General features: G+C 41.8%; 1 protein-coding gene across 1 annotated transcript in view; it reads left to right on the forward strand.

Moving 5' to 3' along the window:
* Nucleotides 1–25,545, forward strand: part of TMCC3 (transmembrane and coiled-coil domain family 3) — an 82,067-nt gene that overhangs the window by 39,712 nt on the left and 16,810 nt on the right. The gene's annotated exons all lie outside the window — the stretch shown is intronic.

The raw sequence follows: 25,545 nt of genomic DNA on the forward strand, positions 1-25,545 counted from the left end.
TTTTTTTTTTTGGATACATAGATATACTATAGTTGAATGTATGAGAAAAAAAATTCCTTATACTGATCTCCGTAGAATATCTTCATATTTTCATTTCCTCTTCTGTTATGACTAGGATTTTACTAGAAAACTCGTTCCTAGGTCAGTAGGGATTAGAGATTAAGTAGCACTTCCCACGTTATAAATGAATAAGTGAAAAGAATAGAAGTTGATGGACAATTATCTGTCACACACCTGCTGTATTCTGCAGGCTCTGTGGGGAAATGCCCTCTAGATGCTCAGAGTTTAGTAGGCTGTTAGGATAATTGCACGCGATGATGGTGGTGATAGTGCTGTTGGTGGTGACACAAGGCAGGCTATAGTGTTAGAAGTGCAAAGAAGAATATGAAAATACTTTAATCTTCATTTCTGTTCTTCCTTTCTTTCTTTATGCCTGTTTTAAAGTATTTGAAGGACTACATGTAAGTTCAAAAGGGCTTAGGGTTTTTCTTCCTTTCCCTGGTGCTTCTCATCATCTCGATGGTGGAGAAAGGGGTTATGATATTTAAGGATGTGAGGAAGGGGAATGTATTTACAACTTGGTGGCTAAAGAATTGAGAGGTTCCAACTGTCTTCTGTCCTACCTCTGCTTTGTTATGAGCTGATTAGCAAAGTTTTTTATAATCATCTATTTGGACATGGGAGGACATTTGCTACACAGAGCTTATCACTGCATTAGTATTTCTCTAATGGTGTTTTTTGCAAACACTGTTGGTTGCCTATCCAAACACCATTTTCCTTTCCTTTTTACCTGGCTAGCAGAGCCTGCTCCCACCATAGAGACTGAAAATGTTAGGCACTGCTTTCCCAGCTTCCCTTGCAGCTAGGGCAGAGAATATGACTCAATCCTGGTCAGAGGGGATCTGTGGGGAAATTTGATGATGAGTTTCCGGAAAATGTTTTCCTCCCTAATAAAATATGAGGGAAGAGAAGTATCTTCTGTTACCAGAAATTGTCTACATGTGTTATGCAGTAGCTCCCTTGCTGTACATGAAGAAACAAGCCAGTGTGCTAAGGATATTGTTGTTGTGTGCCAACTCACAGTAACCCTATAGGACAGAGTAGAGCTGACCTATAAGGTTTCCTAGGCTATAATCTTTACGGGAACAGACCTCCAGGTCTTTTCTCCCACGGAGCAGCTGGTGGATTTGAACTGCCAACATTTTGGTTAGCAGCCAAGTGCTTAACCATTGCGCCACTAGGGTTCCTTGTTCTAAGGAGACCCGTGCTGTCGAGTTGATTCCTTCTCAAAGCGACCCTATAGAACAGCGTCGAACTGCCCCCATAGGGTTTCCAAGGCTGTAAATCTTTACAGAAGCAGGCTGCCACATCTTTCTCCTGCGGAGCAACGGTGGCTGCAGACTGCTGACCTTTCAGTTAGCAGCCAAGCACTTAACCACTGTGCCCCAGGGCTCCTTGTTCTAAGGATAGTGGAGTGAAAAGATGGTAAGAACTTAGGTCCTTGATGATATTTTTAAGCTTCCAAACCAACCCTCTGATGATCTTAGTTTATGAGATAAGTGCCTTTATTATTGAAATTTCCTTTTGTTTGGATAGTTACTGAAATTATCCTATCTGATATAGAGCTTTACTGGTAGGAAATACTATTAAAGTAGTTAAATGACTCATTTACCCAACAGTTGAGTGCAAGGTAACTAATACTATGAGGAAGGAAGAGATTTAGTGCAATGGGAGAGACTCATAGTAAGGTCACAGGAGCTCAGAGTAAGCACTGTTACTAGATAGGAGGTGATAAGGAACAACTTAGTGTGGAAGAGGGTAGACCCTGAAGGAACCCAAGACTTCAGTAAGTTAGGGAGCTGGGGATTACATTCCAGGAATCCTGAGGTTGTAGAAAGAAACAGGCTATGGAATCTCACCTGGGTTAGAATCCTGGCTCATCCCTCACTATTTTGTGACCTTGTCAAGTTACTTGATCTCCCTGATCCTCATCAAGATACGCTAGACACAACTTATAGAATTTGGATGAGGATTAGAGACAAAATAGGTTAAACATCTGTCACAGTGACTGACACCTAGCAGGCATGAGTAGATGGTGGAGGTAGAAAGGGTGACTGTGCCATGACTGTGCGTGGCAGCAGGGAGGGAACACCATGAGCAGTGATGAGGTAAGCTAGTAAAAATGATCTTGGTGTGTCATTCTTTATCTGGACAGAGTTCACCTGGATCATGCCCCTTGGTCTAGGTAAGAGAGTTGTGAGTACAAAATCTGGAGAGACAGGTTTGGGTCAAGAATGGAGGACCTTGAATCCAAACTTAAGGAATTCAGCCCTTATCCTGCAGAGCCCCTATGTGGTGACTGTTGAGAGGGGTAGCTGGAGAGATTGAGACAAGTTAGGAGACCACTGAAATGGTCTAGTTGTGCGGCATAGAAGACCTAGACCAAGGAGAGAAAGGAAGGGTCAAGTGTTACAGAAAATATAAAAAGAGTGATGTGAGAGGCAAAGGGAGAGGGAAGACTCAGCGATGATTCTGAATGCCTGCCAGCCATTGAGTACGAAATTCAAAACAGACTTGTAACACTTCCAGATAATCGTATCCCAGGTAGGAACAAGAACAGTTTGGAAGATTTATCGAAACTTCTGATGAGTGATACTACTTACGTGAAAAATAAATGATGCTGCCAAATCTGTTTGTCATTTAATTCTTGTGTAATTACACTTGCCGCTTTCCTTCTGTTTATATATAAAGTTTGATTCCCTTGAAGGATGTGCCCCATAATAAAGATAAACATGCCCTTGCCTCTAGTTAGATATGATTAAACACTTTGAGTCAGTCCTGTGACATGAAGTATATACTCACTAGTTGCCGACTACATGTTTACCTGGGTTAAAGGTAATCAAGCCAAGTGTTTCTCTGACACAGGGATTGTGATTCTTACACATATATTTACAATGGCCTATTAACAAAGCTTCAATCGTGACAACATCTAAAGTAATCAATGACTAAATGACATCAGAGGCATCATGAAGTATAGAAATCAAAGAAATTTCAGTTCATCAAATTCAGGGTAATACTGGGCTGAATGGGGTTTCAGAATGTTCTAGTTGGTGAATCTTGAACAGATGGTCCTTTAGCATTTTGAAATGCTGAATTAAGTAGGTGGACTCAGTTGAATTAATAAAGTGTGCCACATTGGAGATACTATTATGTAGTTAACAACCATTGAAGCCTTCTTTAAGTTCATGAGCTTTCCTAGTCAGTATAAGGCAAAAAGAAAACCTCATCCTTCATCTGTCTTAGGGAACAGGCATGAGAAAAGAAACCTCTAACAAAGGCATTGCACCTTTTGGACATAAAATTAATGTTTTCACACAGGAATTCTGCACATAGGTAGTTCTCTCATAGGCTCAGAGCAGGTGTCCCTGTCTGAGAGCTCACAGTCTCGTTAGGAAGTCAGGGCACTGAGCCTGGTACATTGCCCAGGATTCGGGTTATTGCGGTGCTCAGCGAAGAGGAAAAAAGCAATTGCCAGAGATACTGCCACGCTTTTTTTTTTTTTTTTTCTTTTTTCCAACCTTTTACTAATTTGGATTTTTTCTTTTTCAGACAGAATTTGAGTCATAACGCCGAGTTAGACCATGTCAATAGGAGTACCATGGTACTCTTCCACAGCTTGAAGAATCTGGGAAGTTTTCCCTAACTGTGGCTTACTTCCCAAACCCAGCCATTAACAATGCTGTGGAGCACAGTTCTACTCTAACACACGTGGGTTACCGCAAGTCGGAATCAACTCAACAGTAATTGGTTTGGTCTATTCTGTGGTTTAGAGTGAAAATATGATTTGCAGCCTACACTGAGAGATTTCTTTCTTCAATCCATGAATAAAAGACTGAAGAAATTGCACTTTTGGGGGGAAGTCATCTTTAACTCCTGCCTTTTCTTTCATCTTCTTGAAAATTTTTCCTTGTTGCAATCTGTAGAACCCCCTGATGAAAATCACCAGGGCTGTGATGATAATTGGAGTTTATTTACCATTTCAGGTCCCTGGAAGGAATGAGTGGAGATGGAATAAATTACTGATCATGTATTCATGAGGCAAAATGTCCTTTTTTTTGTTTGTTTTGCTTTTCATGTGATGAACAACATTCTTTTCGGTGAGAACTTAGCCGTCCTTACCTTCAAAGGATTTAAAAAAAAAAACAAAACAGTAGGTACGGTCGCATGATCCTTGCATCACAGACAAAGGCCCACTTAGTGTTGGTATGCAATATAGCGGGTCACTATGAGTCAGAATCGACTCAACGGCAAGAGGTTTTTATATAGCTACTTTGACGAAATCTTACAGATTCGTCAATGAATCGTTCTGTGTCTGTGCACAGCACGTGGATCAAAGCTGAGATCCCTGTGTACAGTACGGTCACAGCCCTGCATTTTTAGAAACTACACAGGAATCTAAACAGTGTATTTAAAATGGATTCTTTTTTTTCTGCAACTCAATTTTTTTAAATTGTTCTCTTGGGGTAAAAATAAATATAACAACATTTGCCAGTTGGACATTTTTTACATGTGCAATTCAGTGAGATCGTTTATGTTTATCATGGTGTGCAACTATCACTACTACCCGTTTCCAAATTATTCTGCCAATAAGATAGGGTTTTGTAGGTGTTTTTTCCTTTCATCCTCTTTTCTATATTCCAGTTTCTCTATTTCTCAATATTTCATGTTTATGATTTAAAAAAAAAAAATCCACATCTATTTTAAAAACACTGGCTTCTCTTTGCCCACACATGAGCATCAAGTCCAGTGTGGTTTACAGAGCCTGCTGCAGGCTGACTGCTCTCCAGAGCACCTGCCCTGCACCTCTCTCTTGTCCCAGCCCTCAATCACACCCTGATTTCCCATTGCTATCAAGTCGATTCCAACTTACAGTGATCCTATAGGACAGAGTAGAGCTGCCCCGTAGGGTTTCCAAGGAGTGCCTGGTGGATTCGAACTTCTGACCTTTTGGTTAGCAGCCATAGCTCTTAACTACTACATCATCAGGGTTTCCACACCCTGATTTAGAATGACCCATTTAGTCGTGCTAACTTCTAGACATGCCAAACAACTTTTAGTTTCTTGAACATTCTGCTTTTTACCTCTGTAAGCACTCTGTGCACCTTGCTACACACTCTTGGCTGATTTTTTAACTACCTCTAAAGGAAACCCTGGTGGCGTAGTGGTTAAGTGCCATGGCTGCTAACCAAAAGGTCGGCAGTTCGAAGCTACCAGGTGCTCCTTGGAAACTCTGTGGGGCAGTTCTACTCTGTCCTGTAAAAAAGCTATAAATCAGAATCGACTCGACGGCACGGGGTTTGGTTTTTTGGTTTTATAGGATTGCTATGAGTCAGAGTCGACACTGGGTTTTCTGTCCACATCCAAGTCAAATATCACCTTCTTAGAAGCTGGCTGACTGAAGCCTTCTAGTTATTTTCTCTTCTTTGTTCCCTATAGTACTTATTACATTTTACTATAACCATGTGATCAAGAGGCAGCCGTTCAAACAGAACAGGGGGGGAAAAAGTCTTTTTTTTTCTCTTATTCAATATGCTGAGCAAATAATCCGAGAAGCTGGACTATATGAAGAAGAATGGGGCTTCAGGATTGGAAGAAGACTCATTACCAGTTTGTGTTATGCAGATGACACAACCTTGCTTGCTGAAAGTGAAGAGGACTTGAAGCACTTACTAATGGAGATCAGAGACTACAGCCTTCAGCATGGATTACACCTCAACCTAAAGAAAACAAAAATCCTCACGGGTGGACCACTAAGCAACGTCCTGATAAATGGAGAAAAGATTGAAAATTGTCAAGGATTTTATTTTACTTAGATCCACGATCAACACCCATGGAAGGAACAGTCAAGAAATCAAAAGATGCATTACATTGGGTAAATCTATTGCAAAATACCTCTTTAAAGTATTGAAAAGCAAAGATGTCACCTTGAAGACTAGGGTGTACCTGACCCAAGCCATGATGTTTTCAGTTGCCTCATACGCATGTGAAAGCTGGACAATGAATAAGGAAGACCGAAGAAGAAATGCCTTTGAATTGTGGTGTTGGCAAAGAATATTGACTATACTGTGGAATGCTAAAAGAATGAATAGATTTGTCTTGGAAGTACAGCCAGAATGCTCCTTGGAAGCAAGGATGGTGAGACTATGTCTCACATACTTTGGACATGTTGTCAGGAAGGATCAGTCCCTAGAGAAGGACGTCATGCTTGGTAAAGTAGAGGGCCAGTGATAAAGAGGAAGACCCTCGACTTGGATTGACACAGTGGCTGCAACAATGGTCTCAAGCATAACAACGATTGTCAGGATAGGGCAGGACTGGGCAGTGTTTCATTCTGTTGTACATAGAGTCGCTTTGAGTTGGAACGGACTCAACAGCACCTCATGGTAACAACAGTAACCACGTGGTTCTGTAGGCCTCTCTGCCCAAGCAGTAAACTCCTAAGGCAGAGTTTATCATGTGCATCTTTCTGACTCTCATGATTTTAGCATACTGCCTGGGTTGCAGAAGATGCCCAGGAAACATTTGTCAAGCAGAAATTCTGCTTTCTGAGGCAGTTTCATCAGGCTGGTGTGGAATCTAAATTAATCAAGTCCATTAACTATCATGAAAACAATTTTTAGCTAAATCAGTAAGCCATTTGTACATTCTGTGCTTTTAGTTAAATTCATCCTCTTTAAGAAACATTGGCTTTTCTTTTTTTTTTTAATTGTACTTCAGATGAAGGTTTACAGAACAAACTAGCTTCTCATTAAACAATTGTGGCATTGGTTACCAACCCCACAACATATCAACACTCTCCCTTCTCGACCTTGGGTTCCCAATCACCAGCTTTCCTGTCCCCTCCTGCCTTCTAGTCCTTGCCCCTGGGCTGGTGTGCCCCTTTAGTCTTGTTTTGTTTTAGGAGCCTGTCTAATCTTTGACTGAAGGGTGAACCTCAGGGGTGACTTCGTTACTGAGCTGAAAGGTGTCTGGGGCCCATACTCTCAGGGTTTCTCCAGTCTCTGTCAGGCCAGTAACTCTGGTCTTGTGTGTGTGTGAGTCAGAATTTTGTTGTACATTTTTTCTCCAGCTCTGTCCAAGACCCTCTATTGTGATCCCCGTCAGAGCAGTCAGTGGTGGTAAGCCAGGCACCATCTAGCTGTGCCGGACTCAGTCTGGTGGAGGCTGTGGTAGTTGTGGTCCATTAGTTCTTTGGACTAACCTTTCTCTTGTGTCTTTGGTTTTCTTCATTCGTTCTTGCTCCTTAAGGGGTGAGACCAGGGGAGTATCTTAGATGGCTGCTCACAAGCTTTAAAGACCCCAGAAGCTACTCACCAAAGAATGTACAACATTCTCTTTATAAACTAAGAGAAACATTGGCTTTTAAAAATATTATGTAACAAACCAAGGTAATAGCAATCTGCATCAACATGGTATTTAGGAATTTGCTGCATTTTGCAGAATTTAAGATCAAATAATTCTACATCTAAATGTGATGCATTTATAGATATTAGTGCCTTCCTACTGTGCCGTTAGGATTTCCTCCCCATTTCTGTACTTTGTATGTTTGCACTTTTACATTCTGGTACTAAAAATAAATACATATTAGGAAGTGTCAGGAAAGTTTCTGGAAACTTTAAAAAATGTTAAAGAGCTGGCAAAAATGCAGTACAAATTGATGAGTTAATGAAATCAAAGGTTTTTTTTTTCCCCTGCAAGAATTGAGCAATTCTGTATGTTAATCAACAGTCATTTATTAAGCATCTGTAAGTTAAAAGCACTGTGAAGATAGCATTTTTTGACAGCTCCTGTATTGCCATTGTATAAGTTTTTTGTGTTTTTGGTGTTTTAGGGGATGGAGGGTTAAGTACTTGACTACTAGCTGAAAAGTTGGCAGTTCAAACCCACCCAGAGGTGCCTCAGGAGGAAGGCCTGGTGATCTTCCTCCAAGAGGTCACAGGCTTAAAACCCTATGGAGCAATTCTACTCTGTACATGTGGGGTCACCATGAGTTGGAACTGACTCAACAACAACTAACAACAAGTTTTTTTTGTTTTTTTATTTTACAGTATAACTATAAATTCCGACTCGTAGTGACCCCGTGTGTGCAGAGTAGAACTGCATTCTGTAGGGTTTTCAACACTGTGATCTTTCAGAAACAGATGGCCAGGCTTTACTTTGGAGGTGCCTCTGGGTAGGTTCGAGCTGCCAAACTTGCAGTTAGTAGTCCAGCGCTTAACGATTTGTGGCACCCAGGGACTCCTTTGAGTACTAGGACTTCAGAATCTCCTGCCCAAATGTCCCTGTTTGCTTCCAGGACCTACGTGGACCTCTCACCTGAGTTCAACCACCCAAAAATGGACTATGCTGTGTGTGTGCACACCCCTAGGCCCAAGAGGTGGCCAAGAGACAGCTGCTTGCTGGAGGTTGTGAATAAAGCTTGCACATGTGAACTGAGTGTCCACACGTGTATGAGAGGCCCTTTGTGGTGTGGGATGGGGCTGGGGGTGGGAAAACAAGGGGGTCATAAATAAGTAATAAAACTAATATAAAGTCCAAAAACTAACTGTGTTTTTAAAAATATAGTTGCATTGCATGTAGTAAAGGTAAAAGTTATTTCACAAAACTTGTGTTGCAGTTACATATATATGTGTATGTGTGTGTGTATATGTATGCACACACGCACAGACATGTATTGACAAATACGTATTTCTAACTGTAGGTCTCATTCAGAATTTGAAATATACTGTCCTATAGGGAAATTGGTCGCAAAAATATTTGCTACTGCTAGTTCTGTGCTGAGTGTTTATGGCATACCTAAAAAAACAAGCGCCTCTAAAAAAAAAAAAAAAGCCTCTAGTAACCTAAAAATCCAACAAAAAAGATAAAACAAGTAAGTAGGGACCTGCTCAACTGTGTAAATACGAGCGCACATGCCTAGTACAGGTGGATCAGGGAGAGGAGAGGGTAACATGGGTAGGAGTCCTTTGGAGAGGCCCCATGGGAGAGATATAGAAGGAATGGTAGGATTTGGATAAGACAGAGGCTTGGAAATGGTATGTCCAGAAGGGAATGATATAAATATTAAGGTTTAAAAAAAAAAAAAGTGAAGAACAAACGGGATGGAAATAGAATATTCACGTGCTGTGAAGAATGTAACCAGTGTCACTGAATGAACAACTTGTGTAGAAATGGTTGAATGGGACCCTAAACTGCTGTGTGAACCTTCCCCCAAAACACAATAAAATATTATTTTTAAAAAATACAGAAATGTGTTCAGTGTAGTATAGTGCTGAGATCTGTCTGGTGGGTAGTGAAAGGAGGAGGAAGACAGACGTTGGATAGCTGGAATAAGAAAAGTTAATCAATGTGTCGTTATCAGCAGGAAGAGGAACCCAGTTCCTTTCTTAAAGGAAGAAGCATTGTACATCTTGAGCAGTGTTGTAATAATGTGAAGCTCAAAAGGTTAGTATAGTGACCTTATATAGACGGGATTGAAGGAGTAAAATGTTGAAAGCAATGAAACCTAGTTAAACTGTTTTCCTCTGTATAGGAAATAAGGGTCTAGGAAAATAGTTTGGACAAAGGATAGCAAGAAGGGCCAATATGGAGAGAAAATTACTGTACAAAGAAATAACAAAATTTGGTGACAGTTTGAATAAGGGATGAAGAGCAAGAGAGAACCTGGATAAATAGGAGAATGATGGCGTTGATAGATAAGGTCATGGAATTGGGTATAACCTGGTCCAAAAAACAAAAAAGCCGTAAGTTATAGAAACAAGTTTCCATGCCATAGTACTCTGAAAAAGTATTAAGGATGCTTTTTAGAGAAGTAGCAAGTTATAATTACTAGATAAGCTTTTCTGATACAATTTTTCCTTGTTTTGCTTAAAGACTTGGAGATGGGAGATACTAGACACCTGTCTTTAAAGTCTTAATTTAGAGGCCTAGTTTTACCGAAAATAGCAACATAGAAGACTAATAACATTTATTTAAAGAATTAAGGAGCAGATACTAGGGTTTTTAATTTTAGTCATTTGAGATACTGTACAAAGTCAAATTAGATCACTCAAATACTAGGTAAGACACTTTAAAGCAATGTCTTAGGCTTTTGGGTGTGTGAGCATCTTTTAGAAAGTATTTTCTGTACTGTTTGGGTTCACTGAAACTTGATCTTTAAGGGACTTCCTGGTATGAGTTTGAGACCCTGTGTGCCTTTTTTCCTCTCACGTCCTTGCAGCAAGATGTACACACAAGCAGGTTCCATGAATGTTGGGTGTGAGGGGTGCGGCAGGGGAAGTTTCCACTTCGGGTGAAATAGCTTAATCTTGGTGACAGAAGCATCATTGTTCTTAGCTCTGGACTTTTCTGGAGTTTCCACCTCGGATTGTGTTGAGTGTAATAATGATACCAGTTGCTGTCAAGTTGATTTTGACTTCGTGATGACCCCGTGTGTGTCAGAGTACAACTGGGCTCCATAGGGTTTTCAGTGACTGATTTTCTTTTTAATAGTTTTTTTTTTTTTAATTGTGCTTTAGATGAAGGTTTACAGAACAAACTAGTTTCTCATTAAACAGCTAGTACATATATTGTTTTATGACATTGGTTAACAACCCCATGACATGTCAACAGTCTCCCTTCTCAACCTTGGGATCCCTATTACCAGCTTTCCTGTCCCCTCCTGCCTCCTAGTCCTTGCTCCTGGGCTGGTATGCCCCTTTAGTCTCGTTTTGTTTTATGGGCCTATCCAATCTTTTGCTGAAGAGTGAACCTTAGGAGTGACTGCATTACTTAGCTGAAAAGGTGTCTGGGGGCCATATTCTCAGGGTTTCTCCAGTCCCTTTCAGGCCAGCAAGTCTGGTCTTTCTTTTCAAGTTAGAATTTTGTTCTACATTTTTCTCCAGCTCTGGGACTCTCTGTTGTGATCCGTGTCAGAACAGTCAGTGCTGGTAGCCAGGTACCATCTAGTTGTACTGGTCTCAGTCTGGTAGAGGCCATGGTCGATGTGGTCCATTAGTTCTTTGGACTAATCTTTCAGTGACTGATTTTTGGAAGCAGATCACCAGGCCTTTCTTCTGAGGTGCCTCTGGGTGAACTCAAATTACCAACCTTTTGCTTAGCAGTTGAGTGTGTTAACCATTTACACAACCCAAAGACCCCATTTAATAATTATTGGCAGTACTTATATAGCACTTACTCTGTATAAGAAAGGAGCCCTGGTGGTGCAGTGGTTAAGTGCTCAGCTGCTAGCCAAAAGTTTGGCAGTTCAAACCCTCCAGCAGCTCTGCGGGAGAAATTCCTGGCAATCTGCTCTCATAAAAAATACATTATAGAAAACTCAATGGGGCAGTTCTGCTGTGTCACATGGGGTCCCTATGAGTCAGAAATCAACTCAATAGCACATAACAACAGTAAAAACTCTGTACACAGCCCCGTTTCAAGCAAGCACTTAAAAAATATTATTTCATGTAATCCTCACAGCCACCCAGTAAAGTAGATAGTGTTGTCCCCATTTTACAGATGAGGAAGTTGAGGCATGAAGAGATTAAGTAATTTGCCCAAGATGATACAATTAATGGGGCAGAGCTGGAATTTGAGCCTACGCAGTCTGGCTTTAAAATCTATGCTTTTAACCACTATCTTCTGCTCCAACCATGGCACCGTTAACCTCTGTTTAGGACACATGGCTTTGGGATCAGCTTTCCTATGATATCTGAGCTGGGTGATTCCTGCCAGTGTTATGGAGTGGGCCCTGGAAGAGTGTTCTCTCTGTTTTGGAAATATAGTCAACACAAATACAGGCTTGGGTTCTAAGAAAGGTCACTCCATAGTGTTTATCACAGGCCGCACTCAGTTTCTTTGTGGTTTCCTTTCTCCCAGGTTAGAAAATATGTTCCTAGAGGACTGTTCTCTGCCGGAAACATGAAAAATCTGGTGCTTTTAACTGCTGTGGCAGTGGGAGAAGGGAGCCCCCTCTAATCTGCATCTTGGTAGCAGAGCCTTTAATGATTATAGAATCTGCCAGGACTTTAGCCAGAGAAGGAGTGTTTGTGCACCTGGCATATTTCACTGGTGTTGAGAATCATTGTCAGTGGTTAAAACAGAAGCAAACTATACTTATTATGCAAGACATCTTGGGATTTTGGCTAATTTCTTCTCTTACATATTAATGTTATTTGGCAGCATCTTCAGTAATTTCCTCATGGCCTCCAAGGAATGTCTAAAGCAGTTTGTTGGTATTCCTCTTCTGGATTCTCTACCACATATACTTTTCACCTTTCATTTAAGCACTAAAACCAAAAACCCATTGCTGTCGAGTTAGTTATGACTCATAGCAGCCCTGTAGGACAGAGTAGAACTGCCCCATAGGGTTTCCAAGGAGCAGCTGGTTAGCAGCCAAGCTCTGAACCACTGTGCCACCAGAGCTCTGAACCACTGTGCCACCAGAGCTCTGAACCACTGTGCCACCAGAGCTCTGAACCACTGTGCCACCAGAGCTTATGATTTAAGCACACTAAGTAAAATTCACGAGTTGTATGAAACATGTGCATGTATAATAAAGGTTCTGGGGTACTTTTGGGGTACACAGTTGTTGTGAGTTGCTATGGAGTTGGCCCTGACTTACAGCAACCTCATATACAACAGGGCAAAAGCCTAAAGAGGGAATGATACCCTCAGGGAAAATGGCACTTAGGGAGAAAGGAATAATACCTGCATATTCTATACCTTATGGATCTTAATATTTATCATTGGTGATTGATCACCTATATTCTGAGTGGAGCAACAAAGAGCCATGAGACACATCGGTTTCCTAAATATTTGACCTCTTGCATGATTCCGAAGCCATGAATGGCTAACAGTCCAGTCTGTCTTGAAAACAGTCCAGCACAAACTCAGCTGCAGATCCTTCTTGATCTCACTGCAAACAGCTGAGAGAATGTAAACATGAGGGACAACCAGCTGCCCTACCTGGCTGTTTGTCAACTACTGATTAATTCAACAGACACTGAGGTCCTACTAATGAAGGAGTGTGGGACAGGATACAGGTGGTTTATTAGACAGTCCCTCCCCTCAAGGAGGCTTCAAGATAGTGAAGGAACAAATGTTATATGAATATTTACTAGACCTAGCAAAATAACCACTGTAAAGGGGTAAGTGGGAGGTTTGTGGGGAGAGTTTTGGGTGATGAAAAACTTCTGGAAATGGATAGTGGTGAAGGTTGTACATGTGGAACATCATTAAGGTCATTGGATTGTGCACTTAGAATTAGTTAAAATGGCAAACTTCTTGTTACATGTATTGTACCACAAAAAAATTCTATTTAAAAAAATTTGGGGGAGAGCACAAAGAAATCGATGGGTCCAGTGGGGGCAGAGCTGTGAACGAGGGGGTGGGAAAACTTTGTGGGAGAGACAATAGTTGAATTGCGCCTTGAAAATAAATCAGATAGGAGACATGGGAGGCCTTGCTGGAGTGAGGAACAAGCATGCACCTAGTGCACAGACACAGGAAAGTATGTGAAGCATTCAGGAGCGGCAGCCATCGGAGCAAGAGGAGGGGTAGAGGCTAGACCTTGATACAAACCCTGACTCTGTGTCTTATTAACTGTTGTTGCTGTTATTGTTAACTGCTGCCAGGTTGGCCCCTGACTCATGGTGACCCCATGCATAACGAAATGGCCTCTGCCTGGTCCTGCGCCATCGTCATCATCAGTTGTGGATCCAATGGTTGTGAGCCATAGGTTTTCACTGGCTGATTTTCGGAAGTAGCTCTCCAGGCCTTTCTTTCCAGTTCATCTTAGTCTGAAAGCTCTGCTTAAACCTGTTCAGCATTATAACCAGAAAGCCTCCACCGACAGACGGGTGGTGGCTGCATTTGAGGTGCACTGGCTGGAAATGGAAACTGAGTCTGTTGCATGGAAGGCAAGAATTTTACTACTGACCCACCAATGCCCTCTCATTAACTGTAGCCACAGCTTATTTGATACCTCTCCATTCCAGATCTATAAAGCAGAGCTAATGATACCTACCTCATGGAAGGAACTTGTGTGTGTTAAATGAAAGCGTGTATGAAGTTTCAGCCTACTGTAGTGCCTTGTACCTAGTATGTGCTCAAAGTGTCATTATGGAGGGACCTACTGGAATATGACTATGATAGAGCCCTAATCAAGAGGGCCTTAAATTCTTTGCTAAGGATTTCACACTTTAGGGAATTTTAAAGTTTTTTGAGAAGTAATACAAATGTTCTGACTTATCCCTTAAAAAGGTAATTTTATCTAGCCTAGAGAAATCAAGAGTTTTGTGTTGATGGCTTTATTTGAAGGCCCAGCACAACTTCACAGTCAGCTGTTTTTCCATACTAGAAACAAATAATAAAACGTTGACTGAGTGCGCTGTTGATGGATATTAATTTTTTTCCCCTTAAATATAATGCTTTATTTTATTTTGTACAATTAAAGGCAGCTTTTTGTTTATAGTTGCCATTGGGTGATAATACTGATGGCTTGTATTAGAAAAAATAAAACTATTCAACAGAATTAGCTTCAGCATTGCAAAGAGGAAAAAAAACTAACACAGGTCACTTTTCCTTTTGCCCCTTCAAAACCACCATGTTATTTCGAAGTCTTGTCTGATGGCTAATAGTGTTCAGATCCATCTATAACAAAATTTGGTACTACAAATCATCCAGTACAAATATTTTTGCCCCCAACATTTGTTACAGTACAAAAAAACAAATTAAACCCTGACCTTCAGGGAATAACTTAATTATGAGGCTTAGGTTTGCTTTGGGAATGTACTTTTGGACCTGAGCACCAAAGTACTATTTCCTGCCTCAGTCTTACACAGTAATTTTTTTAAAAACATGGACCAAGTTATGATGCTCCTGTGGCTTTTTTCTGGGTCATGGGCAGATGCTTTGGGGATGAGGCTGGGAAAGTAGCTGTACCAGCTCATGAGCTGGTTAGGTTTGACCACATTCCTCCTATGACATATGGAGGTAAGGTTATAGTGTTCATCTCCAGGCAGGACAACATACCCAGCATCTGTAGATTAAAGTACACATACTTTCCATTAAGAGCCAAGCTGTGATACAGCACATGGAAAATAGAGTATCAGTAAAACCCGAAAGTCAGAAAAGGAGGAGAAGGCAAGTAGGCTAATCACCAGGCCTAGCAGTTACTGTAACGAATATTAAGTTTGATTCTGAATTTCCTACCATCCAAGGCAAAACGGGAAACATGATTAGGCACCCCTATTATATTCACTTTGGAAACCCTGGTGGCATAGTGGTTAAGTGCCATGGCTGCTAAGCAAGAGGTCGGCAGTTCAAATCCACGAGGCGCTCCTTGAAACCTCAGTGGGGGCAGTTCTACTCTGTCCTGTAGGGTTGCTATGAGTCAGAATCAACTCGACGGCAATGGGTTTTTTGTTTTTTTTTTTAATTCACTCTATTTGTTATTACTCAGGTCAAGTAAGTCAATTACATAGATAAGTGGCTCCAAGAAACTATAACCTTGGAAGATAAACCTGATAAACCTGTCAATTCTGATATGCCATTTACTTTCCCTTTCGTTTAGAGCCCCTGTTGCCACCACTAGTTGCCATCTGGTTGACTCCATCTCATGACAGCCCCGTGTGTGTCAGAGTAGAACTGTGCCCCATAAGGTTTTCAGTGGCTGATTTTTCAGAAGTGGATCGCCAGGCCTTTCTTCCAAGGCACCTCTGAGTGGACTTGCGTTAACCCTATGACCTACCCAATAAACAGAACATGGGCTAAAACGGAAAGTTACTTGAGTTCATATTCAAGTTGCTTCTTATAAAAATGGAGATTGAGCCAAGTGAGATCTCTAAGGTTGCTCTCAGCTCTGAACATCACTTTTGTTGCGGATTAGTGCCCCTTATCCCGAGCATTTGTTTCAGTCCGTTTCTTTTTAACCCTGGCCCTTCTCAGGACGTGGTCATCGTGTGTGTGGGAGAGGGTGCTAAGACTGTCTTCTCTCAGGAACCCCTCAAGGATCTGCATTCAGATTGTTCTTGTTGTTAGGTGCCATTGAGTCAGTTCCAACCCACAGTGACTCTGTGTACTACAGAACAAAAACACTGCCCAGTCCTGTACCATCCTCACAATGTTATGCCTTGAGCCCGTTGTTGCAGCCACTGTGTCAATCCATGTCTTCGAGGGTCTTCCTCTTTTTTGCTGACCCTCTACATTCAAATTAGAGATGCTAAAAGACTGCAGGACTGGTGCTGGATTCGTAGCGATCATTCAGAAGCTTAGATTAAGTGCATATCTTGCTGGGGGTCCCCACCCTGCAAGTTTATGTGGTAAGAGAGGTGGTAAATAAATGCTGAAAATAAAGACTAGCCAGTCCTGGGAAGTAGGCAGTCCATCAGCCCCTAGACTGCCACTCAGGCCAGACATGGTCATTCTCTGCTCACTGGCCAACGGCCCTTTTGGAGACTCATTTTTCCTCCTCCTTTAAAGCTGCCTCCAATCCTCAATTCCTGGGAGTGGTTCTTCCTGAGTAGATCATCTTCCCACCTCCCCCTTCCTGGCTGCCCTGAAGACAAGTGCACAGGCCCTTTACCTGGAAAGACTTTACTAATAAAAAAAAAATTTTTTTTTTTTTAGACCCTGGGAAATAACAAACATGGGTGGAGAAAGTTCCAGAGTCCCCCAAAAGTTGTTAGTGTCCAAGGGATCTCATTCGCCCGTCTCTTCTTTCTCTCCTGAATATAACAACTAAAAGCCTCAATCAAGGAGATTTGTTGTTTGTTTAGTATTAAAATCGTGGCTCCCTCCTTCTCCTCTCTTCAAAACGCACTATCCCCCATCTCCCCAGAGGAGAGCTCCTTCCTTCCAAGAAGGCCGGATTCCTTGTGCCCAGGCCTCCAGAGGGGAAGGGCAGGCATTAGGTGCTCAGCCTTCTTTCCCAAACTTGCTCATTTCTAAGATGCACAGGATCCTCAGGGACTCCCTCGTCGTCTTAGAAATTGCCTTCTTTGCATATTGCCTCACAATATATTACAGTTCCCTCCTGAAGAGACAGTGACTGTCTTTCACCTGCATTTGTAACTCAGCGAACGTTAGTTTGATTTCCATTGCCACAGCCGTACCCTTCTGCCCTTCACAATACGGTCTTTTTTGATCTGGCTTCTTTTTGTCTTTAAGCTAATATTTTTTTTTAATGTGTTTTTGATGAAAGTTTAAACAGCAAATTAGTTTCCCATTGGACAATTTCAGAACAAGTTGTTCAGTAACATTAGTTACATTTTCACAAGGTGTCAAGACTTTCATTAGTAATGGCGTTCTGGTTGTTCTGTTTAAGTTTATTCTTCCCAGACCCAGTGCCGCCGATAGGCTTAATATGTAATAAATCTTTACAAAGTAAGACTAATTTTGTAAGGGATTAGTTTGTATTAATTGAAAGTGTGAGTTTTAAGCTAGTTTGAAGAAGTATGTATTTTGTAAGTGCAGGTAACTCAAGTAGGCTACCACTGTTGTTTGGTACAAAGCTAATGAGAGGATAATTATTTCTGATTACAGTATCAAGTATTTGTAAGCGCTTGAAGATGCTTGAAGAATTTGTTTTTGAGAACCTTAAACACTTTGTCTAATCTCCTTGGCACTGGTAATTTGCAGTGTCTGTAGAGAAAGAATTGGGCTGTCAAAGGCACCCTGCATTTCAGCCCCTGTCCTAGATGCTCCTTAATTCAAAAGTCATGAAGTTTTACTTTACCTGCAGTCAAGAAATAGGGGTTTTGATGCTGTAAAGTTTCTTGTGTCAGTCATGCTAAGAGAAGAAAAGGGGGGGGGAATAAACCATTTATGATAAACCTTGTGACTCAGTTCCTGTTCTGTACATGGTGAACTTACTTCAGTTCAAAGTGTACCATTGTCAGACTTGAACTCTGAAAGGAAACGTTCTTTGTCTAAGCAAATGAGAACAAATATTTTGCTAAGACACTTGACTAATATCCTTTTGGGTACTTTGTGAAGATCTTTAAGATATTTCATTTCTAGCAGGTAGTGGGAGAAAATGTGGCTTTCTTGTTCTAGAGAATATAGGTAATGCATATTCTGTACAGGTATCCATATGAATGTATTAACATGTCTGTCTAAACAGATGACAAGGATGCTTATCAAGCCTTCTGAGTGATTTTTTTTCCACTACAGGTTCAGTCAGTTAGCAAGAACACCAAGTGTTTGATGCTAGAGTCCAATGGTTTGGTTAGCATCCCTAACAAGACATTTTGCAAGTGCAGGTCAAGTGACCACAACATAGCAAGAAGGAAGGTGGTTTAATGGTATCATATATACTACTCATAGAAAAGGGGTATAAAGTTCATGTTCTTCTGGTAGAAGATATAAAGACACCTCCTTTAGGGACCACGCTAGCAGCTAAAATGAATAATCCTACAGGATGTCGGCTTTATTGATTTGGACACCTAGGCCACAAAGATTTGGGAAAACTTTTGGATACTGAACGTGGTGGCTCTTTTTGGGCCTGCCTGTAAAACTGCACTCACATGTACTATGAAATATCTGTTGCCTTGGAAATGGCAGCCAGTTTGAAGGGCCTGACTCTCTCCTTGTATATCTGAGCTCAGGCAGCTTTTTCTAAGCAAAGGCTCATTGTATCAGGCCATGGAGAGTAAGTAAGCAGTTGTTATCAGACCTGTCGTTCTGGCCTCTCTATTCCCCTGCATGTTCCTTGTGGAGTTCCCCCCCACCCCCCACATTCTCCTTTCCAGTTCTGTTGGGTAAGGGTTTAGGTGGTGTGCCTCAGCACAGGTTGTCTTCTTTTTGTTCATTTCCTGGAGCTTTAGGTAGTGAATCTGAACTTGACACAGGAGACAGCCCTTTCTTGAGGGCTGACCAGTGTGTTCTGAGCAGCACTGATATGGTTGGGTTGTGCCTGGCCATCCCAGTGTGTAAGGTGAGCTAATATGGGGCGTTGTGCTGGAGGTTTGGTTCATTGCAGAGATGACTCAGTGCCCGTGTGTGACGTCTGTCCAGGGCTCAGGCTTTTCCTTAGCCTTTGTTCCAGAGCATTGAAGTGACAGTGGAAATGCCTCTCTGCTGGAAGGAAAATGCTATCAGAAACAGTGGAAAAGCATTTCATTAATGCTGGTGATCTGCCTTTCCTGTCAGGTCATAATAGCCGAGTAATTCTAGGAGAACTGAAAAAGACTAGGGGGACAATTCTAAAAACAGCTTGTTTTCTGCCAAAACAGTAACACGTGTTCATTTTTTTTTTTTAAATCAGGAAATATGAAAGCATAATTAAAAAATAAAAAGAATTCTTATAACCTGAGGGTGCAAAGATAACCATTGTTAACACTTTGGAGTTTGTTTTCCTTTCAGGTTTTTATATACAGGTACATTTTTAAAAATGAAATTGGGACAGTCACAATGGCAAACATTTATTGAACCCACACTATGTGTCAGGAGCTCTTGAAGCATATTATATGAACTGTCTCACTTAATTCTGTTTGCAGCTCTTTGAAGAATTAGTATCTCCATTTTACAGAAGAGGAAACTGAGGCCACAAAGGATGTCATTTGTGCAAGGTCACACAGCTCATAAGAGTGGTGCCAGGATGGAAACCAAAGCAGTCATTCTCTAGAGCCCATGGTCTTGACTATGACCTGATACTGTCTCATAGCAAAGATAGCGTGGGTTACAGTTCATGGAATTACACAGTGTTAGCTCTGAATCAATCAAGAAATCAAACAGTGCATTGCATTGGGCAAATCTGCTGCAAAAGACCTCTTTAAAGCATTAAAAAGCAAAGACATCACTTTAAAAGACTAAGATGTGCCTAACCCAAGCCATGGTGTTTTCACTCGCCTCATATGCATGCGAAAGCTGGGCAATGAATAAGGAAGACAGAAGAAGAATTGACGCCTTTGAGTTAGGGCGTTGGCAAAGAATATTAAATACACCATGGACTGCGGGAAGGACGAACAAATCTGTCTTGGAAAAAGTACAGCCAGAGTGTTCCTTAGAGGCAAGAAGGTGAGACTTCATCTCCTATACTTTGGACATCTTGTCAGGAGGGATCAGTCCCTAGAGAAGGACATCATGCTTGGAGAAGTAGAGCGTCAGTGGAAAAGAGGAAGGCCCTTCACAAGATGGATTGACACAGTGGCTGCAATAATGGGCACAAGCAGAACAACGATCATGAGGATGGCACAGGACCGGGTAGTGTTTCGTTCTGATGTACACAGGGTCCCTATGAGTTGGAATGAACTCGACAGCACCTAACAACATCAACAAACCTCTGAATCATCTGGTTCTCCTCGTTTTATAGATTAGGAAGTCGAAGCCCACAGGTGTGACTTGATTTACCCAAGAACACACAGCTATTCAGTGTTGGCCTCAAAACTAGAACACATGTCTCCTGATTCAGAGTCCACATACATGTTGTTGACTAGAGGTGATCCGTGAAACTTTGTCCTCCTCCCTCATGTCCTCCTGTGAAACAAAGCTGCACTATATAGCTCCTCTCAGTGCCAAAACCAAACCAAACCCATTGCCGTCAGGCCGATTCTGACTTACAGCAACCCCGTGTGTTACAGAGTAGAACTGTTCCATAGGGTTTTCTTGCCTGTAAGCTTTACCAAAGCAGATTGCCAGGCCTTCCGTGGTGCTGCCAGGTAGGTTTGAACCACCAACCTTTAGGTTAGTAGTCAGTGGCAAAACATTTGCATCACCCAGGGACCTACCCTCAGTGCCACATCCAGATTAAATGAAGGATTGAGGACTCTCATAACTTTATTCCTAATCAAACCCATTGCTTGTCAAGTCGATTCTGACTCATAGCAGCCCTATAGGACCAAGTAGAACTGTTTCATAGGGTTTCCAAGGCCATAAATCTTTTACATATGCAGACTGCCACATCTTTCTTCATGGAGTTGCTGATGGGTTCGAACCACCAACCTTTTGGTTAGCAGCCAAGGGCTTAACCACTGAGCCCCAGGACTCCTTTCTTCCTAACGCATACACGTATCGGTTTGTGTTCAGGGAATTTATGGGCATATAATGATGATATGTATAGCCAGCTCTTGATTATCCATGCAACAATAGAATCATAAAAGGTGCAGCCCAACAACATTATGCCCTCCTCAAACATTTTTAACTGAGATTTGCTGATGGGCAGCAAGAGTGATTGATTTGAAGTGTAAATTCCGTTGCTTCCCCCAACCTGGACTCCAGGGGACATGCCAAGCATTGTTATAACACTTTAAAGCGAGCCAGAAGTCAGCTGGCCATCTGTGCATCATCATTCTTGTATGTGCAAGGCTGTCCTGACCGAGCAGTAAGAGAGCAAAGCTCGTTATAGGGAGACTACAGAGCTGGATGGCCAGCTGGGATGGGGTTGAGCATTAAAGGAAGAAGGACAGGTGGTGACTTATTGCTGAGTTTGGTAAGGTAAGGTATGAAAACCTTTGTATCTTCAGAAGTTCTGATGGACTTCTCCATAGAGACTGTCAAGCAGGTTTTTATAACTGAATCTGTTCTTATCTATGAGCTCCAGGAAGATGAGAACAGTTCTTAGGAATTTCACAACGTCAAGCAAAAAGCACAGAAGAGTGCATTTATGTAAGAGGAAAAACTAATGTATGTTATATTAGATGTCATGATCATAGTTACCCTTGGAGGCAGGACGATGTAGTTGTGACTGGAGGGATGTCAGTGGGGATCTTTTGTTGTATTTCTTTTACTGGATGCTGGTTACACGCTGTGTTCAGTTTGTGAAAATTCATTGAACTTTATACTTACTTTTCTCTGTGTAAATATTTATACTTCAATTAAAGTTTTAAGGTCTTCATTCATTGTGTATCTTGTGGCACACTGATACCCAGAAAATCTTCATTTAGTTGAGTCAGTTAAGATGATGTGGAATTATTTAGATATTGGGAAAGCACCTCTACTGGAAGTGTCAAGTCTATATGGGCAAAACTTCCAGGGTCATTTTTTGATTCTATTAAAATGTATCTTGAAAGGATTCAGTGTAGACTGTCCTGGAATAAAGAATTCTGTCACTTATAGCTCAGCAAACATTTATTGACAACCTCCTGTGAGTAAGGGACAGTGCTAGCACTGCAGGCTGAGTATAAGGACGAATATGCCACCATCTGTCCCCTGAAGGAGCTTGCAGTGTACATGGATGAGTATGATGAAAGGAGGTAACAGTAGTGCCACAAGAAAAATACAGAGCACCATGGAGGGTCACAGAAAAGAAAAGCTTCTTGGAGAAAGTAGCATTTGAAATGGATCTTAAAGAATATGTAGACCTTCAACAAGATGGGTTCACACAGGGGCTGCAACAGTGGGCTTAAGCATAGCAATGATTGAGAGGATGAGTCAGGACTGGGCAGTGTTTTGTTCTTTTGAACATAGGGTCACTATGAGTTGGAACTGACTCGACGGCACCTAACAACAACAAGAGAATTTTTTTTTTTTTAATTTTTACTGTGCTTTAAGTGAAGGTTTACTAATCAAGTCAGTCTCTCATATAAAAATTTATATACACCTTGGCTGTATACTCCTAGTTGCTCTCGCCCTAACGAGACAGCACACTCCTTCTCTCCACCCTCCATTTCCGTGTCCATTCAGCCAGCTTCTGTCCCTCTCTGCCTTCTCATCTCCCCTCCAGACAGGAGCTGCCCACATGGTGTCATGTGTCTACTTGATCCAAGAAGCTCACTCCTCACCAGTATCATTTTTTATCTTATAGTCCAGTCCAATCCCTGTCTGAAGAGTTGGCTTTGGGAATGGTTCCCGTCTTGGGCTAACAGAAGATCTGGGGACCATAACCTCCAGGGTCCTTCTAGTCTCAGTCAGACCATTAAATCTGGTCTTTTTATGAGAATTTGGGATCTGCATCCCATTGCTCTCCTGCTCCCTCAGAGGTTCTCTGTTGTGTTTCCTGTCAGGGCAGTCGTCGGTTGTATCCAGGGACCATCAGTTCTTCTGGTCTCAGGCTGATGTAGTCTCTGATTTATGTGGCCCTTTCTGTCTCAACAAGAGAATTTTGATAAGCAGAGATGAATGGGTGAAGGCAATGTGAATATCTTAACGTATGAGAAAATCCATAGAAGACTCACATGCTTTACGGACACTTTGGGTTAAAAGGTTCACTTAAGATGCATGGTATCTTTCCGGTATAAAATGAGGCCTGAAAGCTAAGCTAAGGCCTTACAGTGGCCAGGTTGGGAATATTACATAATTTGAGAGGCATTAAGGAACCAAAGAAAGTTTCTGAAAAGTAGAGAAACACGATCAGATCTGATATCCTCAGTGAAATCAAATTTCTAGCCACAGTGGTTAGGCACCCTGTCTCCTCAAAACAGAGGAATCTTTGGGTGGCATAGATGGTTGAGTGCTCAGCTACTCATCGAAAGGTTGGCAATTTAAACCCATCCACAGGTACCTCAGAAGAAAGGCCTGGTGACCTGCTTCTAAAAGATCACGTTTGTGAAAACCTTATGGAGCCCACAGTTTTACTCTGAAGCACATGGGATTGCCATGAGTCAGAATGGGCTCAACGGCAACTAGCAAGGCTTTTTTTTTTCCCCCCTGTGCAGAATTAACGTTTTCTAGGTGTGGTACATTCTTTGTGGCTGTAATTTGACCCCATTTCTATTTGGGTCTCCTAGTGAGCCATCAGTATATAGCTACCTTGAGTTTCCTGCGGTGATTCTTCTAGCACCTGAGGGTGATCACTGGGCATCTTCTTTATTCCCTGCACCTGTTCTTCCCTCATGACCAGGTGAAGTTGCCATTTCCCTTATCCTTTTTTCATACATCCTATTTTCTGGTTGTATAGTGGTTGGACATTTTTTCTTTTTCCAGACTTTTCATCGCAGTGGTCTTCTGCCAGATGAAACAGTCTCTTATTCACAGCACAATTATGTGTGGAAAGAGAAGGCCAAGACAATGGTAACAAACTTGAAGTTGTGAAGGAGACCTGACCCACCGACCTGGGGTTGTATCCTACTGTACCGGTGGGATTTTTCACTTATTGTTGGTCCACATTCAAGTTTGGCTCACTCATTAAGTGTGAGGCGTTTTAATATCTTACTAACTTTTTACTGTGTCAGCCTACTAGTGCCTAAAAACAAAGGTAACTTGTGCCGAATATTGTGCTTCAGTGTAGACTTCATGAATCTTTGTTTGGAGATTGTTTTCAGATTCTCCAAAGACCTGTTTCTAGTCTTCTGAGAGCACTAATAGTAGAGGTCCTGATGTGGAAAGGGCCCAGAGTTAGGGTGACTTAGATTCAAATCCTGGCTCTTTACACCTAGTTTCTACACGTTACATGGACATATCACATCCTTTGCCTGGTGTGGTGGTGGTGAGTGCCATTGAGTCAACTCCGACTCAGCAACACTATAGGACAGAGTAGAACTACCTCATAGGGTTTCCTAGGCTGTAATCTTTATGAGAGCAGATTGCTGGGTCTTTTCTCCCTACAGAGTGGCTAGTGGTTTTGACTACCAACCTTTTGGGTAGCAGCCAAGTGCTTAACCATCATGCCACCAAGGGCTCTGGCATGGTAGTGAAGGTCAAACAAGATGACCTACATGAAGCCTCAGTAGGGCCTGACACACAGAGTGCCTTCCCCCCTTAAAGCATAAGCCAGCCACCCCCTTCCCAGGACATACATTGTCACTTTGCAGTTCTTTTCCCTAAGTGGCCCATGAATGAGACAGCTTTTTCACATGGTCTTAATATTATCGTTATTTAACAGAAAGAATTACTGTGATTGTGGTTTGGAGTTGTTTTCATTTCTAAATATTATGGTTGTATTAATCATTAAAATTAATCCTGCACCTTTTATTCAATCATGTCTGTTTAATGATTCTGTTAAGGAAATAATTTTCTAGTGTTGATGTATGCACCTGCAGGAACTTCACTTTTCTTTTTTCCTTTTTCTTTTTGCCCCCATTCTCCCTCTGTTAAACAATTGAATTCTGAATTGGATGCCTTTCCCAGGTTGGTGAAACTCAGTGAATGGGCTATGGCAGGCATCCTGGTTACCTGGGCACTTTGGAAAACAGTGACTTACTGGTGACCTCCTTGTATTCCGCATTTTCTACCCTGGGAACCAAGAGTTATCATCTAATTAGACAGAAAATTGGGTACCCTGGGAGACCTGAGGAAACCCTCGTGGCGTAGTGGTTAAATGCTTCAGCTGCTAACCAAAATGTCAGCAGTTGGAATCCGCCAGGCACTCCTCGGAAACTCTATGGGGCAGTTCTACTCTGCCCTATAGGGTCATTATGAGTCGGAATCGACTTGATGGCAGTGGGTTTGGTTTTTTTTTTTTGGGGAGATCTGAATCTCACAGTCAGTGTTCACGGATGTAGAAAAGAATTGGGCTGTCCAGCATTGAACTTGAGAGGATAGTGGGAAGTTTTTATCCTGTGAACACTTGGCAGTTTGGAAATCTAGGACTTAAAGTATATGTGTACGCACGTATTATCACAGTAA

Source organism: Loxodonta africana, chromosome 4 (assembly GCF_030014295.1).
Source record: "Loxodonta africana isolate mLoxAfr1 chromosome 4, mLoxAfr1.hap2, whole genome shotgun sequence".
In the NCBI taxonomy this organism is placed as follows: domain Eukaryota; kingdom Metazoa; phylum Chordata; class Mammalia; order Proboscidea; family Elephantidae; genus Loxodonta; species Loxodonta africana.